The sequence below is a fragment of the Nerophis ophidion genome, linkage group LG18 (assembly GCF_033978795.1).
Source record: "Nerophis ophidion isolate RoL-2023_Sa linkage group LG18, RoL_Noph_v1.0, whole genome shotgun sequence".
Taxonomy (NCBI): domain Eukaryota; kingdom Metazoa; phylum Chordata; class Actinopteri; order Syngnathiformes; family Syngnathidae; genus Nerophis; species Nerophis ophidion.
The window spans coordinates 15534187-15553931 of NC_084628.1; positions in this window are offsets into that span (position 1 = coordinate 15534187).

Here is a 19745-nt window from a genome sequence, read left to right on the forward strand (position 1 = left end):
GATGAAAGATTCCTGGATGAGGAAAGTTAGAGTGAGGCACTAAAAAAAATAAAAATAAAATGCGAGGGCTCCGGGCTGCGGCAGTGGGAGCGTTTCAGATGTAATTAGACACATTTACTAGGATAATTCTGGAAAATCCCTTATCTGGTTATTGTGTTAATAGTATTTTAGTGAGATTATACTATCATACCTGAAAGACGGATGGCTGCGGTGAACGCCAGTGTCTCTGGGAGAAGCTAAGGAGCCAAGATTAAAGCTGCCTTTTTGACAGCTACAGGAGGAGGTCCCATAATCCACTGAAGTCTCCGGTAAGAGCCGACTTAATATCACAATTTTCCCATTCAAAAACTTGCTGGTTGACGTAGAGAAACATGTTCGCTTGACCGCTCCGTGTTAAGGCTTCACAACAAACAAAAAAACACCGGCTGTGTTTCGGTGCTAAAGGCAGCTGCAATCCACCGCTTTCCACCAACAGCATTCTTCTTTATAGTCTCCATTATTAATTGAACAAATTGCAAAAGATTCAGCAACACAGATGTCCAAATTACTGTGTAATTATGTGATGAAAAGAGACGACTTTTAGCCGTAAGTGGTGCTGTGCTAATTTGTCCGCTACAACGCGAGACGTCACAAACACCCGTCATCATACGCGTCATTATTCCGCGATGTTTTCAACAAGAAACTCCGCGGGAAATTTAAAATTGTAATTTAGTAAACTAAACCGGCTGTATAGGCATGTGTTTCAATGTTAATATTTCATCATTGATATATAAACTATCAGACTGCAAGGTCGGTAGTAGTGGGTTTCAGTAGGCCTTTAAGGCCTGTTTTATGATGCTATAAAAATCACTTCACTTTTTCCTCAAACATAGCAACACCCTCAACTTTATTCTCACGATTCGTTTATTTTTGTAAAACCGTTTTTTTTTTTTTTCGTTCATAACGATTTTTGTCAAAGTAAGACTACTTCTCGTGTCGTTAGTTTTTACTCATGTAAAATAAAATGTCTTTTGGAAATGTACTTTATTATAATATAACTATTCTCGTTTTCTCTTGAACAGCAATTACTTCCATTTTCAAAATATGTGATTTCCTTCGCCTTTTTGGGGCGGTAAAGCTCGGTTGGTAGAGCGACCGTGCCAGCAACTTGAGGGTTGCAGGTTGGCTCCCCGCTTCCGTCATCCTAGTCAATGCCGTTGTGTCCTTGGGCAAGACACTTTAGGGCGGCATGACGGAGTGGGTAGAGCGGCCGGCCAGAAACCTGAGGGTTGCAGGTTCGCTTCCCACCTATTGACATCCAAAAAATCGCTGCCATTGTGTCCTTTGGCAGGACACTTCACCCTTTGCCCCCGGTGCCGCTCACACTGGTGAATGAATGATGAATGAATGATAGGCGGTGGTCGGAGGGGTCGTAGGCGCAAACTGGCAGCCACGCTTCCGTCAGTCTACCCCAGGGCAGCTGTGGCTACTGATGTAGCTTACCACCCCCAGGTGTGAATGAATGCTGAGTCCCACTTCTCTGTGAGCGCTTTGAGTGTTTAGAAAAGCGCAATCTAAATCTAAATCTAGGTTTTATATATATATATATATATATATATATATATATATATATATATTACCCACCTGCTCCCAGTGCCACCCACACTGGTTTAATTGTAACTTAGATATTGGGTTTCCTTATGTAAATCGATTTGAGTCACTTGAGGAAAAAAGCGCTATATAAATATAATTCACTCTTAATCTCATAGAAATTACAATTTTTCATCAGAAACTTGACTTTATTTTAGTAAAATTGTTCCATTTTTCCATTAATTTAGTTCAATCGTCATTCGTTACAACTCAAATAGTGTGTAGTATTTTAATAGTAATACTAGTACTTTTCCCATTGCGTTAGTCTTGTAAAATGACAAGTTTAAAAAAAAAAATTAATCATGATTTATATCTAGTAACACTTAATGCTTGTTGCATTACAGAAAGCCACAAAATGTTAATTAATCCTTCTATGAAATTTAAATTGATGGAACAGATGGATGCTGGACCTCAACCCCATAGAAAATCTATGGGGTATTGTCAAAAGAAAAATGCGATACGCCAGACCCACCAACGCAGAAGAGCTGAAGGCCACTATCAGAGCAACCAAGGCTCTCAAAACACTTGCGAATTGTCACTTTCTGATCACCTCCATCATATACATGCTAAAGGAGCCCCGACCAATATGAGTGCAGTACATGTTCATACTCTTAAGGTGGCTAACATTTGAAAATATCTATTTTTCGGGTCATAAGTAATATTCAAATTTTTTGAGATACTGAGGTTGGGATTACCGTATTTTTCAGAGTATAAATCGCTCCGGAGTATAAATCGCACCTGCCGAAAATGCATAATAAAGAAGGGAAAAAACATATATAAGTCGCACTGGAGTATTAAGTCTCATTTTTGGGGGACATTTATTTGATAAAACCCAACACCAAGAACAGGCGTTTGAAAGGCAATTTAAAATAAATAAAGAATAGTGAACAACAGGCTGAATAAGTGTACGTTATATGAGGCATAAATAACCAACGGAGAAGGTGCCTGGTATGTTAACGTAACATATTATGGTAAAAGTCATTCAAATAACTATAACATATAGAACATGCTATACATTTACCAAACAATCTGTCACTCCTAATCGCCAAATCCCATGAAATCTTATACGTGAAGTGAAGTGAAGTGAATTATATTTATATAGCGCTTTTTCTCTAGTGACTCAAAGCGCTTTACAGAGTGAAACCCAATATCTAAGTTACATTCAAACCAGTGTGGGTGGCACTGGGAGCAGGTGGGTCAAGTGTCTTGCCCAAGGACACAACGGCAGTGACTAGGTTGGCAGAAGCGGGAATTGAACCTGCAACCCTCAAGTTGCTGGCACAGCCGCTCTACCAACCGAGCTAAAACGTCTAGTCTCTTACGTGAATGAGCTAAATAATATTATTTGATATTTTACGGTAATGTGTTAATAATTTCATACATAAGTCGCTCCTGAGTATAAGTCGCACCCCTGGCCAAACTATGAAAAAAACTTTGACTTCTAGTCTGAAATACGGTAGTTTTCAGTTAAAATCATCAAAATTTTAATAAATAAACATTTGTAATATATCAGTCGGTGTGTAATAAATGTATTTAAAATACAAGTTTATATTTTTGAATTTGATTATAAAAAATTGGTTGTATTCTAATTTGATAAGGAACCTTTATATTGGTGTATCACAGGAGTTAGTTGTGTGACCAAACTTGTTCAATGTATACATCAATGAAATCTGTACAGCTACGAAAGACTTACAGCGAATAACATTTGCAGATCATTCCGTGCAGTGGAAAAATACACCGTAAGTAATGATTACTATTAGGATAGAAATGAGGCAATCAAAAATATGATTCAATAAGAACAGATTATCTTAGAATTTAAGTAAAGTCAGAATAGTGAAATACGGGAAAAACAAAAATAAATACTTAAACACATGGGGTAGATTTTGACATAGTAACGGGAAAACTTTTTTGGGGAGTCATTATAGATCATTTGTGTGTACACACAGTTTTACTGAATTAATGTTATGAATTAAGTTAAACATTGTACAAATGTGTGTCAGTTTAAAGAACACAAGAAGATGGTGTATACAAAATACAACAAACAAGAACCATTGCACCCACACACACACACACACACACACACACACACACCTGATACGATTATTAAACACTTATTTGACGCTTTGTATTTGTGTTGTATGTGTGGTTGTTTATTGTACCTGTTCATTGCTTATTGTGCATTTCTAACATGATATGTGTCAGGGCTGTGACATGGCTTTATTTCGCTTCTTCTACGCAAAGGATGATTCGAACGGGCGAGACGTGAATGTAAGTACATGGTTTTTATTTATACACTATAATACAAAAAGGCAAAACAAAAAGCACGCTCGATGGCCGATAATGATCTATGCTAAAACTTAGAACAAAAACAGCACAATGACAATACTATATACAACACAAACAGAAGATACTATAAAAGGCACATGGCAAACCAAAAACTAGCACTGAGGCATATAAACAAAGAAGTCTTACGTGGCGTGGTCAAACAAACAGCGTGGCAAAGCATGAGGGTCCGGCAAGGAAAGGTAGGTGCGTGGTCATGAGTATTCAACACAGTCCAGTAAGTAAAGAAGCCAGGCAGAGGAAAGGAAAACAAATGACTTAAATACTGCTGTGGTAATTAGAACCAGGTGTGAGAGGCTGAGGATCGGGGCGTGACTAAGGGGACCAGGTGGAAACTAATGGGTTGGCATGGAAACAAACAAAACCAGGAAGTGCAAAATGTGAAGCAAGAGTCCAAAAACAAAACAGAACATGACCAAACATAAACCTGATTTACAGGCATGACAATATGGATGAATTGTATTGTAATCGAACCCTGCTCTGTATTAAATACAAACAACTGGTGGACTGCATTGAAGGGGATGGTTCTGTGTAGCATGTGCTACAGCAGTGGTTCTCAACCTTTTTTCAGCGCTGTACCCCCTGTGAACACTTTTTTAATTCAATTCATAGCAAAGCATTTTTGGTTGAAAAAAAAGAGATAAAGAAGTAAAATACAGCACTATGTCATCAGTTTCTGATATATTAAATTGTATAACAGTGCAAAATATTGCTTGTTTATAGTGGTCTTTCTTGAACTATTCGGAAAAAAAGACATAGAAATAACTGAAAACTTCTTGAAAAATAAACAAGTGATTTAATTATAAATAAAGATTTATACACATAGAAGTAATCATCAACTTAAAGTGCCCTCTTTGGGGATTGTAATAGAGATCCATCTGGATTCAGGAACTTAATTCTAAACATTTCTTCACAAAAAAATAAATCTTTAACATCAATATTTATGGAACATGTCCACAAAAAAAATAGCTGTCAACACTGAATATTGCATTGTTGCATTTCTTTTCACAGTTTATGAACTTATATTCATGTTTTGTTGATGTATTATTCAATAAATATATATATAAATGATTTTTGAATTGTTGCTATTTTTAGAATATAAAAAAAAACATCTCACATACCCCTTGGCATACCTTCAAGTACCCCCATGGGTACGTGTACCCCCATTTGAGAACCACTGTCCTACAGGGTCCATGTACTCTTGCAATCCAGTGTTACCGGTTTAGCAAGATCCCACCTAATGGACCCCCTACCTCTTATCAATAAAGGGATTTCATAGCAATTACGGGAAAATTGACAAGTATATGTTGTGGATTGCAAAAGGTAGTTTGCCTTAGGGCTGGGCGATATATCGATATACTCGATATATTGCGGGTTTGTCTCTGTGTGATATAGAAAATGATTATATCGTGATATTTGAGTATGCATTCTTACGCAGTTGCTTTAAGCTGCGGGCATTACAGTGCATGCGGTTCCCACTCTCTTGTCTCTCCTTCTCAGAGAGACATAAACAAGTGCACCTTCTTACACACGTCACGTGTGCAACGTCACACGCTCCTGCGGAGCAGACAGGTAGCGACATGGTAACGTTAGCTGTGATGCTAACGGTGAGGTGCGAGTGGTAAAACGAGAGAAAGAAGGTGCAAATATGGTAACAAATGGGGGAAGAATGAATTCCCAAGAAAAACTGCACTGGGTCCATCATCCGGCGGTGGTTTGGCTTCAAGCGGGAATTTTTGAAACCAAGAGCTACTTCTTGGGTACTGATTAATGCGAAGGGCTACCAGTTTGATACACCCTTAAATACATTGCCAGAAATAGCCAATTTGCTCAATTTACCTTTAATAAATACATCTATATATATTTAAAAAATGGGTATTTCTTTTTGTCATTCCGTCGTACATTTTTTTTCCTTTTGCGGAAGGTTTTTTGAAGAGAATAAATGATGAAAAAAACACTTAATTGAACAATTTAAAAGAGGAGAAAACACGAAAAAAATTAAAATTATATTTTGAAACATAGTTTATCTTCAATTACGACTCTTTAAAATTCAAAATTCAACCGAAAAAAATGAAGAGAAAACTAGCTAATTCGAATCTTTTTGAAAAAATTAAAAAAAGAATTTATGGAACGTCATTAGTCATTTTTCCTGATTAATATTAATTTTAGAATTTTAATGACATTTTTTAAAATAGGTTAAAATCCAATCTGCACTTTGTTAGAATATATAACAAATTGGACTAAGCTATATGTCTAACAACGACAAATCATTATTTCTTCTAGATTTTCCAAAACAAAATTTTAAAAGAAATTCAAAAGGCTTTGAAATAAGATTTAAATTTGATTTTACATATTTCCTAGATTTGCCAGAATATTTTTTAAAAATTTTAATCATAATAAGTTTGAAGAGATATTTCACAAATATTCTTTGTCAAAAAAACAGAAGGTAAAATTAGGAATTAAATTAAAATGTATTTATTATTCTTTACAATAAATAAAAAAATGAACATTGATTTAAATTGTCAGGAAAGAAGAGGAAGGAATTTAAAAGGTAAAAAGGTATATGTGTTTAAAAATCCTAAAATAAATTTTAAGATTTTATTTTTCTCTAAAATTGTCTTTCTGAAAGTTATAAGAAGCAAAGTAAAAAAAATAAATTAATGTATTTAAACAAGTGAGGACCAAGTCTTTAAAATATTTTCTTGGATTTTCTAATTCTATTTGAGTTTTGTTTCTCTTAGAATTAAAAATGTTGAGCAAAGCGAGACCAGCTTGCTAGTAAATAAATAACATTTGAAAAAAATAGAGGCAGCTCACTGGTAAGTGCTGCTCTTTGAGCTATTTTTAGAACAGGCCACAGGTCTACTTATCTGGTCCTTACGGCCTACCTGGTGCCCGCGGGCACCGCGTTGGTGACCCCTGCGCTAGAGGATGAGTGATTGAAACTGCATGTGTACATCTCCGACCGCTGCCACACCAACAAAATCCCGAAGCAACTATTTCCAGATCAACATCGTATGAAAAAAAAATGTCAACAACAAAAGGAGATAACCTCCGCAGGAACCTAATGTGCAGCTCATATTTATTTGACAGTTATTGAAATATCTTTTGTGACATCATGCACAAAAGTGCACGTTATTTGTTTTAAAATATTGTAGTGGCGTTCGGTACAAAAAATACACTTTAATTTAGTGTTGTTTTGATATGTCCTTTTTGTGATATTCACCAAAGTGCACTTATAGCTTGTTTTAAAATGTCTATGGCGATCTTGCACTTTCTGTTTTGAAATGACATGAATGTTTGTGCCACTGCTTAATAACTTTTTAATAAATACAGTTTTGGTAAATTGACTTAGTTGGGATTTCCCTCTCTGCATGAAAGTTAAACAAATGAGCATTTATTAATTCAGTATGAACAAGAATGTTTTAATGTAGACACATAGAATCATCATACTACTGTGATTATATGCATCAAGTGTTAATTTAAGGCTAAGGCAAACTATCGAGATATATATTGTGTATCGTGACATGGCCTAAAAATATCGAAATATCAAAAAAGGCAATATCGCCCAGCCCTTGTTTGCCTGTTTCTGTTGAAGCATCCTCTGCCTGGTTTGTCATCTTTTGTTCTCAGCTTCCTGGCGAACGACTTTGTTCAATGCAAGGTCAGGTCACAATCACATCGTTCATGGAGGTCCATTGCTCCATTTCATCCATTCCGCTCAGTCAATTGTTTGATTGAGATTCTTGATATCAAACAGAGTTTTGTTCATTTTTATATCATCAAGCAACTGGAGTGTCTTTCCTCGTCGTCCTGACATAAACTAATCCTGTTGCTTCTCTGCGTTCTCATTCTGTACTTTAAGGTACAAGCTCTCTTGTGCGATTGTCCTCTAACCGTTTGTCTTTCGACACCTCCTTCCTTGAATTGGTTATTGTTTCCATTAAAATATCCCGAAAGGCGCTGAATAATTGAATTTCATCTTCTGGCTATTATTTTCTGTTTCAGCTTCCATTGCTACCAACGATCGTCACACAGTTCTTCCACTGAATCCGTACATCACACCAGACAGATTACTGACAAAAAGGTGCGTGGTCCAAACAACTCAAAAATAATCCTAAATTAAATTTATTAGTGCAGAGTTCTTGTTTTTTTTTGTTGTGTGCACATTTTTGCTTGGTTTGTCACCATTTTCACTGAATTGTTAGTCTTTTCCCTCATTAGTTTGGCGGTGATAGACAACAGATGGCACAGCTGCTGCTGCTTTAATTGTCTTTATTAGTGGGGCATCTGTGCTTTGAGTCTAATAGCAAAAGGAAACAAAAGTAAACATGGCAGGCAAAGACTTCATCACGTCAATAATACTGAAAAGGTACAATGTAGTTAAAGGATAGGAAATGGTTCATGCAATGTGCAGCTTAATAGCACCGTGTAACATAGATAGCTACATATAGTCGTGGTCAAAAGATTACATACACTTGTAAAGAACATACTGTCATGGTTGTCTTGAGATTGCAATCATTTCTACAACTCTTATTTTTTTGTGATAGAGTGATTGGGGCACATACTTGTTGGTCACAAAAAACATTCGAAAAGTTTAGTTTTACTTTTATGAATTTAATACGTGTCTAATGAAAACGTGACCAAATCTGCTGTGTCAAAAGTATACATACAGCAATGTTAATATTTGTTTACATGTCCCTTGGCAAGTTTCACTGCAATAAGGCGCTTTTGGTAGCCATCCACAAGCTTCTGGTTGAATTTTTAAACACTTATCTTGACAAAATTGGTGCAGTTCAGCTAAATTTGTTGGTTTTCTGACATGGACTTGTTTCTTCAGCATGGTCCACATTTTCTCAATGGGCTTTAAGTTAGGACTTTGGGAAGGCCATTCTAAAACCTCAATTCTAGCCTGATTTAGACATTCCTTTACCACTATGGACGTGTTTGGGTTCATTGTCTTGTTGGAACACCCAAATGCGCCCAAGACCCAACTTCCAGGCTGAAGATTTAAGGTTGTCCTGAATAACTTGGAGGAAATCCTCCTTTTTAATTGTCACATTTACTCTCTGTAAAGCACCAGTTCCATTGGCCGCAAAACAGGCCCAAAGCCTAATACTACCACCACCATGCTTGACGGTAGGATGGTGTTTCTGGGATTAAAGGCCTCACCTTTTCTCCTCCAAACATGTTGCTGGGTATTGTGGCCAAACAGCTCAATTTTTGAGCTGTTTCCTCCAAAAGGTCTTATCTTTGTCCATGTGATCAGCACCGACAAAGATAATGTGATTTAATTTGATTTGATTGTAACGTTTCTACATCACCAAAATTGATAATGCATTTTGCTGTATGTATACTTTTGATCCAGCAGCTTTGGTCAGATTTTCAGTAGACCCATAATAAATTCATAAAAGAACCATCCATCCATCCATCCATCTTCTTCCGCTTATCCGAGGTCGGGTCGTGGGGGCAGCAGCCTAAGCAGGGAAGCCCAGACTTCCCTCTCCCCAGCCACTTCGTCTAGCTCTTCCCGGGGGATCCCGAGGCGTTCCCAGGCCAGCCGGGAGACATAGTCTTCCCAACGTGTCCTGGGTCTTCCCCGTGGCCTCCTACCGGTTGGACGTGCCCTAAACACCTCCCTCGGGAGGCGTTCGGGTGGCATCCTGACCAGATGCCCGAACCACCTCATCTGGCTCCTCTCGATGTGGACGAGCAGCGGCTTTACTTTGAGTTCCTCTCGGATGACAGAGCTTCTCACCCTATCTCTAAGGGAGAGCCCCGCCACCCGGCGGAGGAAACTCATTTCGGCCGCTTGTACCCGTGATCTTATCCTTTCGGTCATGACCCAAAGCTCATGACCATAGGTGAGGATGGGAACGTAGATTGACCGGTAAATTGAGAACTTTGCCTTCCGGCTCAGCTCCTTCTTCACCACAACAGATCGGTACAACGTCTGCATTACTGAAGACGCCGCACCGATCCGCCTGTCGATCTCACGATCCACTCTTCCCCCACTCGTGAACAAGACTCCTAGGTATTTGAACTCCTCCACTTGGGGCAGGGTCTCCTCCCCAACCCGGAGATGGCACTCCGCCCTTTTCCGGGAGAGAACCAAAAAAGAACCAAACTTCACAAATGTTTTTTGTGACAAACAAGTATGTGCTCCATTTACTCTACAACAAAAAATAAGAGGTGTGGAAATTATGGCAAACTCAAGACAGACATGACAATATGTCCTTCACAAGAGTACGTCAACTTTTGACCGTAACTGCATTTGAACAGTACAATGACATGTAATGGGAAATTATAGAATAGCGCAACATTGTACAGTAAATTATTATTTTTTTGACCATGGTATTTTTATGTATTCAGCATAAAATAGCATGGCAAATCACAGTAGGGGCAAAGTGTGAACAAAAATATAATGTACATCGCATAATATTTAAGGCATGGCGTATCAAAGCATCACACGTTGACTATCACATAGCGTAGCTCATCATGCATGGCACAAGATGGCGTATTAAAGCACTGCATAATTTAGCAAAATGTGGTGTGGTATTGCATAGCATATCGTAGCCGAGAATAGAACTGCGTTGTATAGCATGGCATGACTGACAGAGCACGATATTGCCTTATGTCGTAACATAGCACAGCTGGACACATTGCATGGATGAAAACAGAGCCTAGCATCAGATGACATTGCATACATTTTTTATTGTAGCCTTAGCATTACATGTCTTTGCCCAGCAATAGAAAATAGCATAGACTCCACTAGCAAAGCATAGCACAGCTCATAGATCCCGTTTAAACTACACACCTAATCTGATTTCTTTGCCCTCAAGTGACACAGATCTGATTTTTTTTGCCAGTCTAAACGCTCCAAAGTGCTTCAAATCTGATCTTTTTTGCCTTATATCCAGGCCACATCTGGAAGGGGAGTCCAAATCCGATTGGAATCTGATCTTTTCAAATGTGACGTCAGTCTAAATGTGATGCGCCCTGATCGCGTCAGCTTTGGGCGAGCTACGTCATTTATGTACACGGGAAAAGTCGCAGACCGCCAGCAGAAGTGGATACTTCATCACAACATTCGGTGAGCAAAGTCTGGTTTTGATGACCACAATTTTTGGTGAATGATGCTTAAATAATAGGTTATGTGTAATATATGAATATATATTTTGATTCCGAAGAAATAGCGATTACCACCTGCTCAATGCCAAGTGGTTAGAATGTCCGCCCTGAGATTGGGAGGTCGTGAGTTCAAACCCCGGCCGAGTCATACCAAAGACTATAAAATCGGGACCCATTAACTCCCTGCTTGGCACTCAGCATCGAGGGTTGGAATTGGCGGTTAAATCACCAAAATGATTCCCGGGCGCGGCCACCGCTGTTGCTCACTGCTCCCCTAGCCTCCCAGGGGGTAAGGGTGATGGGTCAAATGCAGAGGATAATCTCACCACACCTAGTGTGTGCGTGTGAGACAATCATTGGTACTTTAACTTTGAACATTTTTTGAGGACCGGAATTGACGCTGTGGCATATTTGCATGGATCTGAGTTGAAAATAAAGCTTACAATGATCCATGCTGATGTTTGTGCTGTGTTTACTTTGAATAAAAATAGATATAGTACATTATATTGCAACCCTGAGAAGTTACAAGCAGTAGAAAACGGATGGATGGATGTACATCACTTTCATGTTTTTTATGTAAAAAAAAAAAAAAAGAACACAAATTTTTAAGATGTGGCGACCATATACTGTATATGGTGCTGACTTTTATTTTATTTTGTAGTAGTAGTAGTAGTAGTAGTAGCGACTTCCTTGTTCAATTAAGGAATCTGGTCAACTCCCTTTGTTTTAACTACATCTAACTGCGTATACAAGGGATGTCGAGGCCACATTGAGTCCACATTGGGCCCTGTGCGCATTTACAGTGGAGTCTGATACAAATCACATTTTACTTGCAGTGTAAACAGGAAAAAAATCCTATTTCTAAAAATCTTATTTGGGCCACTTTGGCCTGCAGTGTAAACGGAGTCGGTGTGTTGTGTCTTTAAATGTGGGCCAGAAAACGTGTTAAAAGGACATTTTCAACTGACATCCTGACATGATTTTTTTTCCTTATGGAAAAATCAAGGTTCTCTCAAAGTTTGTTGGTGACGAACCCCAAAATGTAGAGAATAAGGCAGGCATTTTGTAAGTAAACATGATTTAATTGAAATACTAAGACAAAACCAAACAAAGGGTACAAACAAAAAGCATGCACGTGGGCGGATAACAAACTAAGAGAGCTAGCATGGGAGCTAGAAAACAAAAAGGAACTTTAGCATGGAAAACAGAAGTCGTACTTGTACTTAGAAAACAAAACGGAAGCAGGGAACAAAAGACAGTAAGCTAAAAACCGCTATCAAACATAGCTTACCGCAACGCTGCATTGACAAGACAAGATACGACACGACAGGTAGCCAAGACAAGTGCGTCATGTGGCAACGACAATACACGACACGACAGCTAGCAACGACACAAGAGCGACAATAATCCAGCACTGACTGGAGGAACAAATGAGGTAATATAGGAGCGGGCTGATTGACCACAGGTGTGGCCAGGTGCCAATCAGCCGCAGCTGAGGGAAAACAGCAAACAGGAAGCTGAACCAAAATAAGAGTGCTGACAGGAACTAAAGACAGGAAATACTAAGAGCACACAGAGGAAAAACTAAAACACAAACAAACTGTCAGTGGCAAGCCTGACAGGTTCACTTCAGCTGTTTTGTACTAAAGATGAGATATGCAACAATGGTGGTGAGGGGGTGGCGGTAAACATGGCGGCAGTCACGTCAGGGAGGATGCAAAGGCTTTAGAAATGTATGATATTGGAATGGCGTGTGGGCGTGAGGCACTTGAGTAAGAAGAAAGTGGGGGCTCTGCTAAAAGCGACCCCACCTTCAATGATGTGTGTCAGTGAAGCAGCAAATTAACACGGGAAAATGTTTGGAAGAAGGATGGAAGCGTTCAAGAACGATGCAGGGAAACAATGTTTTTTCCCCCCACAATGTTGCTCACTGGCACCAAACCAAAAAGACTTCAGGCAACAAACTATGGTTGACACACCCTGACCAGGATCCTCTCTGTCCTACAATCCTTCCTTTGTTTATCCAACAGCAAACATGGAACACTGTCTACACCTCTCCCTGCCCTTGCGCTAACTTAGGCTGTCAGGGCGTCTTGTCTGTTTGGACGCCTGGCCTTTACTGTGAGTAAGTCCACTACCGTCTTTCTGCTTGTTGCTGCTTGTTGCTGCCTGTCTCAGCATTAAAAACACTATCATGACCTACAGACGTACATCTGCAGCATAAAATGGGTACAGATTAGGGTTGAAGTTTCCCATTAGGATTTCATGCTGTGGTTGGGGATATACACTATATTACCAAAAGTATTTGGCTACCTGCCTTGACTCACATATGAACTAGAAGTGCCACCCCATTCTTAACTAGGGTTCAATATGACGTGAGTCAACCTTTTGTAGCTATTACAGCCTCAACTCTTCTGGGAAGGCTGTCCACAAGGTTGCAAAGTGTGTTTATAGGAATTTTTGCCCATTTTTCCAAAAGTGCATTGGTGAGGTCACACACTAATGTTGTTCGAGAAGACCTGGCTCTTAGTCTCCTTTGTAATTCATCCTAAAGGTGTTCTATCTGAGTTCAGGTCAGGACTCTGTGCAGGCCAGTTAAGTTTATCCACACCAGACTCTGTCATCCATGTCTTTATGGACCTTTCTTTGTGCACAGTCATGTTTCAATAGTCCCGCTCCAAACTATACCCAAAAGGTTGGGACATACTTGCCAACCTTCCCGGATTTTCCGGGAGACCTCCGAAATTCAGCGCTTCTCCCGAAAACCTCTCGGAAGAAATTTTCCCCCGGAAATCTCCCGAAATTCACGCCCCCTCCAGCTCCATGTGGACATGAGTGGGGACAGCCTGTTTTCACATCCGCTTTCCTGTTATATAAACAGCTTGCCTGCCCAATCACGTTACAACATCTACGGATTTTTAATTAAAAAAAACTGCACACACAAGGAGACGAAGCAGAAGAACGAGGAAGTTACAGCCATGGCGACGCCGTCTGTAATAGATATTCTATGTTGTCTGTTGCCATCTCCTGGTGAATGTTGGCTATAGCGTTATGGGGTTGCTTTTTGATTGGCCAACGATTTACGTGGTGTTGTGCACCTGACGGCAAGTGACTCTCGCTGGTACGCAAATGGCAGAACAAAGGTTACTCAAATAGTGAAAGGTAAGTGGTTTTTTTTGTGTGTTTTTTTTAATAACCAGCAAGCACAGTACAGTTAGTAGAACAACTGTTTTTATTACTGTGTATTTGATAAGTGCCGTCTGAAATTCAACTATTTCTTTTATTTATATATATAATAAAATAGATATATATAGCAATAATTCATTGAAAGACAAGTATTTCATATATATATATATATATATATATATATATATATATATATATATATTAAATCTATATGAAATACTCGAGTTGGTGAATTATACTCATCCCCTCTTAACCACGCCCCCCGGGCAAACCACGCCCCCAATTGCGCCTCCTCCCCACCCCCGACCACGCCCTCCCACCTTACACCCCCCACCTCCTGAAATCGAAGGTCTCAAAGTTGGCAAGTATGGGTTGGGAGCATGGAATTGTCCAACATGTTTTGATAACCTGGAGCATTCAAAGTTCCTTTCACTGGAACAAAGGGGCGAAGCCCAACTCCTGAAAAACAACCACACACCATAATTCGTCCTCCACCAAATTTCACACTCTTACCACTTTGTGGCTGAGTTGCTGTTGTTCCCAAACTCTTCAAATTTCTTAAACTAAAGTCGATAGTTGACTTTGGAATATTTAGGAGCCAGGAAATTTCACAACTGGATTTGTTGCACGGGTGGCATCCTATGACAGTTTCACGCTGGAAATCACTGAGCAACTAAGAGTGGCCCATTCTTTCACAAATGTTTGTAGAAACTGTCTCCATGCCTGAGTGCTTGATTTTATACACCTGTGGCCAGGGCCAAGTGATTAGGACACCTGATTCTGACAATTTGGATGGGTGGCAATGGTTTCTTCCGTGCATTGATTTCGGTTAGCAGCGCATTTGTCACTTCTGGCAACAACTGTTTGTTTTTACTTCCAGAATAAAACAAAAGAGTGTGTTCTAGTCATGGCAGACTTTTTAATAGACAACGAAGATGACTATTTTTAGACAAATGTGGATTCCAATCACTATACTTTTGAAGCTAGATATACTGCTGCTTATAGAAGCGAGCACAAAGGAAAAGTGAGACGTTGAAGCAGACGGAAGCAGGGAGAGTGAGGTAAAGGTGATTTTGACAGTATAAATATGGAATTTGGGGACAAGCTCTAAATGGAGTGCTTACCCAAAATCAACATTGCAATCGACTAATAAAAGTTTCAATCAATCAATCAATCAATCAATTAATGAATCAATATCGATCATGATACACGCAGCACACCATGCATATTATTAAAACTACAGTACATACACTGGCTGGCTAGCTGTGTACAAACAAAACATGAAATGTGGGCTAATACTTTAAAGATACTGTAATATAGTTGTTCATGCTTTTCAGTCAGTACAGATTGCTGTCCTATCAAATTGTGTTGTGCAATACAAACTCAAATGCGATTCGTGTTGATATAAAAGCTAGCTTATGTCTTGCCGTAGCTTTCTTTTATGGCAAATACCGTAGCATGCTGATGTATTACTACGATAGAAAGAGTTCCCCAGTCCTCGCTCTGACAATAACAATGTCGCTACAGTTTGGTTATGTGGGCCTACCGAGGATGTCGTAGTGGTTTGGGTTGTGGTTTGTGTTGTGGTTTGTGCAGCCCTTTGAGACACTAGTGATTTAGGGCTATATGAGTAAAATTGATTGATTGATTGATTGATTGATTGATTGATTGATTGATTGATTGATTATACAGGCTACAGGAGGTAAGTGAAGTATTGTAGGTTTTTGGATACATTTTTAAAGGGATTTCGAGGTAGAATTGATTGCTCCCATTAGCTGAAGAGGTGTGAAATTTTGGGCTCCTCACAATTCGATTACGATTCGGTTCAGGAGCTACCATTCGATTAGAAAAATTATTGATGCTTCTTTAATTCATGTATATTGATGCAGTTTTACATTTATTTTCGTTTAAACAAATGGGTTTTTATCACTTGCAACTTAAAAAAAAGTATTTAGAAATTTAGAATAAGAAACAAATTAATTCCCACACTGATTAAATTTATGAAAACGTGTGCAAAACTTGACCATAAGTTCTGATAGCAAAAGAACTGGTCGGATCTCTATTACTTTATTTACGATAAATAAATGGATTATCGATTGACGTTTACTAATCGATTCTATAAACGTCCACGATGAGATGCATCTAAAAATTGATTATTCCCCCCCCCCCCCCCCCCCCCCCACCTCTAAGTAGCTGCATTGCTAACCATCTAAACAAGCAGAGTATAATGTTAGAAAGCAAATAAAATAAAAAAAAGTTTGTCTTCTCATCTCAGAAGGATCTCAAAAGAATACCCAAAAAAAGTGAAGTTTCCCCTAATCTACTGACTATGAAAAAAACGGGTTTGGGTGGGAGCTAAAAGACTCAAACCAACTGTGATCCTGACAATCAGGAGCACTTGCGGGGGAAGACAATAATGAAATAACAAAGAATGGCACACTCAGGGCTCATAAAAAGGGTAAGCTCATAAGGTAAGCCGCTATATTCTATTTAGCGCCCACTTCTAGTGATGTTTTCCTCCAGATGATTGGGGAAATGTTGAAAGAGCATGAGTAAACACAGGCTATGGTGTCAACGGAAGACCGGAGAAGTTTGGAAATGGTAATTAATTTATGTTTATGTTTTCATCATAATGTTAACCATTTCAGTTTTAAATGATCATGGACCAAGGCAACAAAAACATGCACAAGTCAAGTCTGGCAATGGAAAGGGGGCATTCAAAGTACAAATAGTTATTCAAATACTAATAATTATTAGGAAATGACTGCCAGGTTAATTTTAACCTCTTAAGGCCCAAGCTTTTTGTTTACATGCTTTTTTTTAATTTATCTTTGATATTTGGGCTTATTGGACCCTAGTTAGAATAATAACTAAGAATCATCTTTTGATATGATGTACTTAGTCTATAAGTACACAAATGTATACTTCATGTTTAGTGACATGCTAATTCTTATTTTTTCACTTTTTTTTTTCCAAATTCCATTATATGTTAAAGGGGAACATTATCACATTTTCTGAAGGGTTAAGACCAATAAAAATCAGTTCCCAGTGGCTTATTTTATTTTTTGAAGTTTTTGTCAAAATTTTACCCATCACGCAATATCCCGAAAAACGGCTTCAAAATGCCTGATTTACACCATCGCTATATCCACCCGTCTATTGTCCTGTGACGTCACTGCGTGAAGCCACCTGATACAAACATGGCGGATAGCACAGAAAGGTATAGCATAGTAGCTCGAATTCAGACTCGGATTTGAGGGCCGTAAGCGATTCAACAGATTACGCATGTATTGAAACGGATGGTTGGAGTGTGGAGGCAGGTACGGAAAATGAAATTAAAGAAGAAACAGAAGCCTTTGAGCTATATCACGACAGACAGCGGGACGGGAGGAAGCGCGGACGAATTCGGTGATCGCCTTCTAACCAACGATTGGTATGTGTTTGTTTGGCATTAAATGTGGGTGGAGGGAAAGGCTGGATGCAATATAAACTACAAATAAGGCATAATGATGCAATATGTACATACAGCTAGCCTTAATAGCATGTTAGCATCGATTAGCTTGCAGTCATGCCGTGACCAAATATGTCTGATTAGCACACTCCACATAAGTCAATAACATCAACAAAACTCATCTTTGTGATTTTGTTGACTTTATCGTTGGAAACGCATCTGCTTTGAGTGTCGCAGGATATCCACACATCGTAGCATAGCTGTCGTCGGTACAGTGTGCAGAACAAACGAGGGACTTTCGCATCTTTTGACCACTGGTGCAACTTGAATCCGTCTCTGTTCGTGTTGTTACACCCTCCGACAACACACCGACGAGGCATGATATCTCCAAGGTACGGGAAAGCAGTCGAAAAAACGGAAAATAACAGAGCTGATTCGACTTGGTGCGTGTAATGTGTTTGAGAAAATGGCGGGTCGCTTCACGATGTGACGTCACGGGTGAAAGGTCATTGCTCCGACAGGCGAACAATTGAAAGGCGTTTAAATCGCCAATTTCACCCTTTTAGAGTTCGGAAATCGGTTAAAAAAACGTATGGTTTTTTTTCTGCAACATCAAGGTATATATTGACGCTTACATAGGTCCGGTGATAATGTTCCCCTTTAGGTGTCCAAATAAGCGGCCATAAGACCCCGATTCAGTCATGTACACATTTTGGGAAATAAGAGCTAAAAGGTGCTGTCCACGCATGTGGCCACTAAGCCTTAGGAGTAAAGCATGCCTAAAGAGAATTTGTCACTGAAATGTCATCTGGATGCTATGGATCCTTTAAAGGGAATAATATTGCCGTTTAAGTCTCACTTACGTCAAATATGTTGGAGTTTTTCATTTGTGTTTGCTTATTAAATCAGATCAACATGCAGCAAGGATGTGCTGTGCCTAATTGCTGGATGTATAATTCATCTGAACACTTGTACTAGCGTGTTTCATGGGATGACTTGTGCGCTGAGGGGGAGGAATGAGAAGGAATATTAGATGATCAAAGCTTCAAAGTGAAGCTGAAACTCTTCCTGGGCCGCCTGACTCGATCTTCTGTTGCGTCCTTCCTGCCGCTTGCACACATCTCACGCCTGGACAAACACAAGACAAGCAAGTCGGGACTGTCGGGACAAAGAGGAGCAGTACGAGTGAACTTGGAGGCGCCGCGATCGAAACGCTGAGCCGAGCTGACGGCACGGGTCTGACCCGCAGTGAATGAAAATGCAATACAGTCAAGTTTTATGTAACATAATACAATGAGCACATTAAAAGTTTGCTCATTGAGCGACTAATTATACAATGAATTTAGCCATTTAATTCAGAGAACAGATACTTTGTTCACATCCTCCACAAACAATCGTTCTGATCAATAGTGTTTGCAGATTTTAAGAATTGAATATAATAATTTTTTCATATTTTAATAAATGATAAATGGGTTGTACTTGTATAGCGCTTTTCTACCTTCAAGGTACTCAAAGCGCTTTGACACTACTTCCGCATTTACCCATTCACACACACATTCACACACTGATGGAGGGAGCTGCCATAAAGGCGCCAACCAGCACCCATCAGGAGCAAGGGTGAAGTGTCTTGCTCAGGACACAACGGACGTGACGAGGTTGGTACTAGGTGGGAATTGAACCAGGGACGCTCGGGTTGCGCACGGCCACTCTCCCACTGCGCCACGCCGTCCCTTTTTCTATTTCTATTACTCCCTAATGGCCCTGGCTAAAGTAATTTTCCACATATAAGATTGTACATGGCGACCAACCAGAACACTGATCTTGGGATTGGCTCAGCGACCGTTAATTTAGTTTCCTCTGCTAACTTTGATTCAGAAGTACTTTATTAATCCCTGAGGGGAAATTGAGATTTTGATTACCATCCCATTCAAGATCAGACAAACAATACAGGTAGACAAAAAAAGGATCAATCAAAGGCTGGACTCCAGGAAGGGGGTCCAGACTG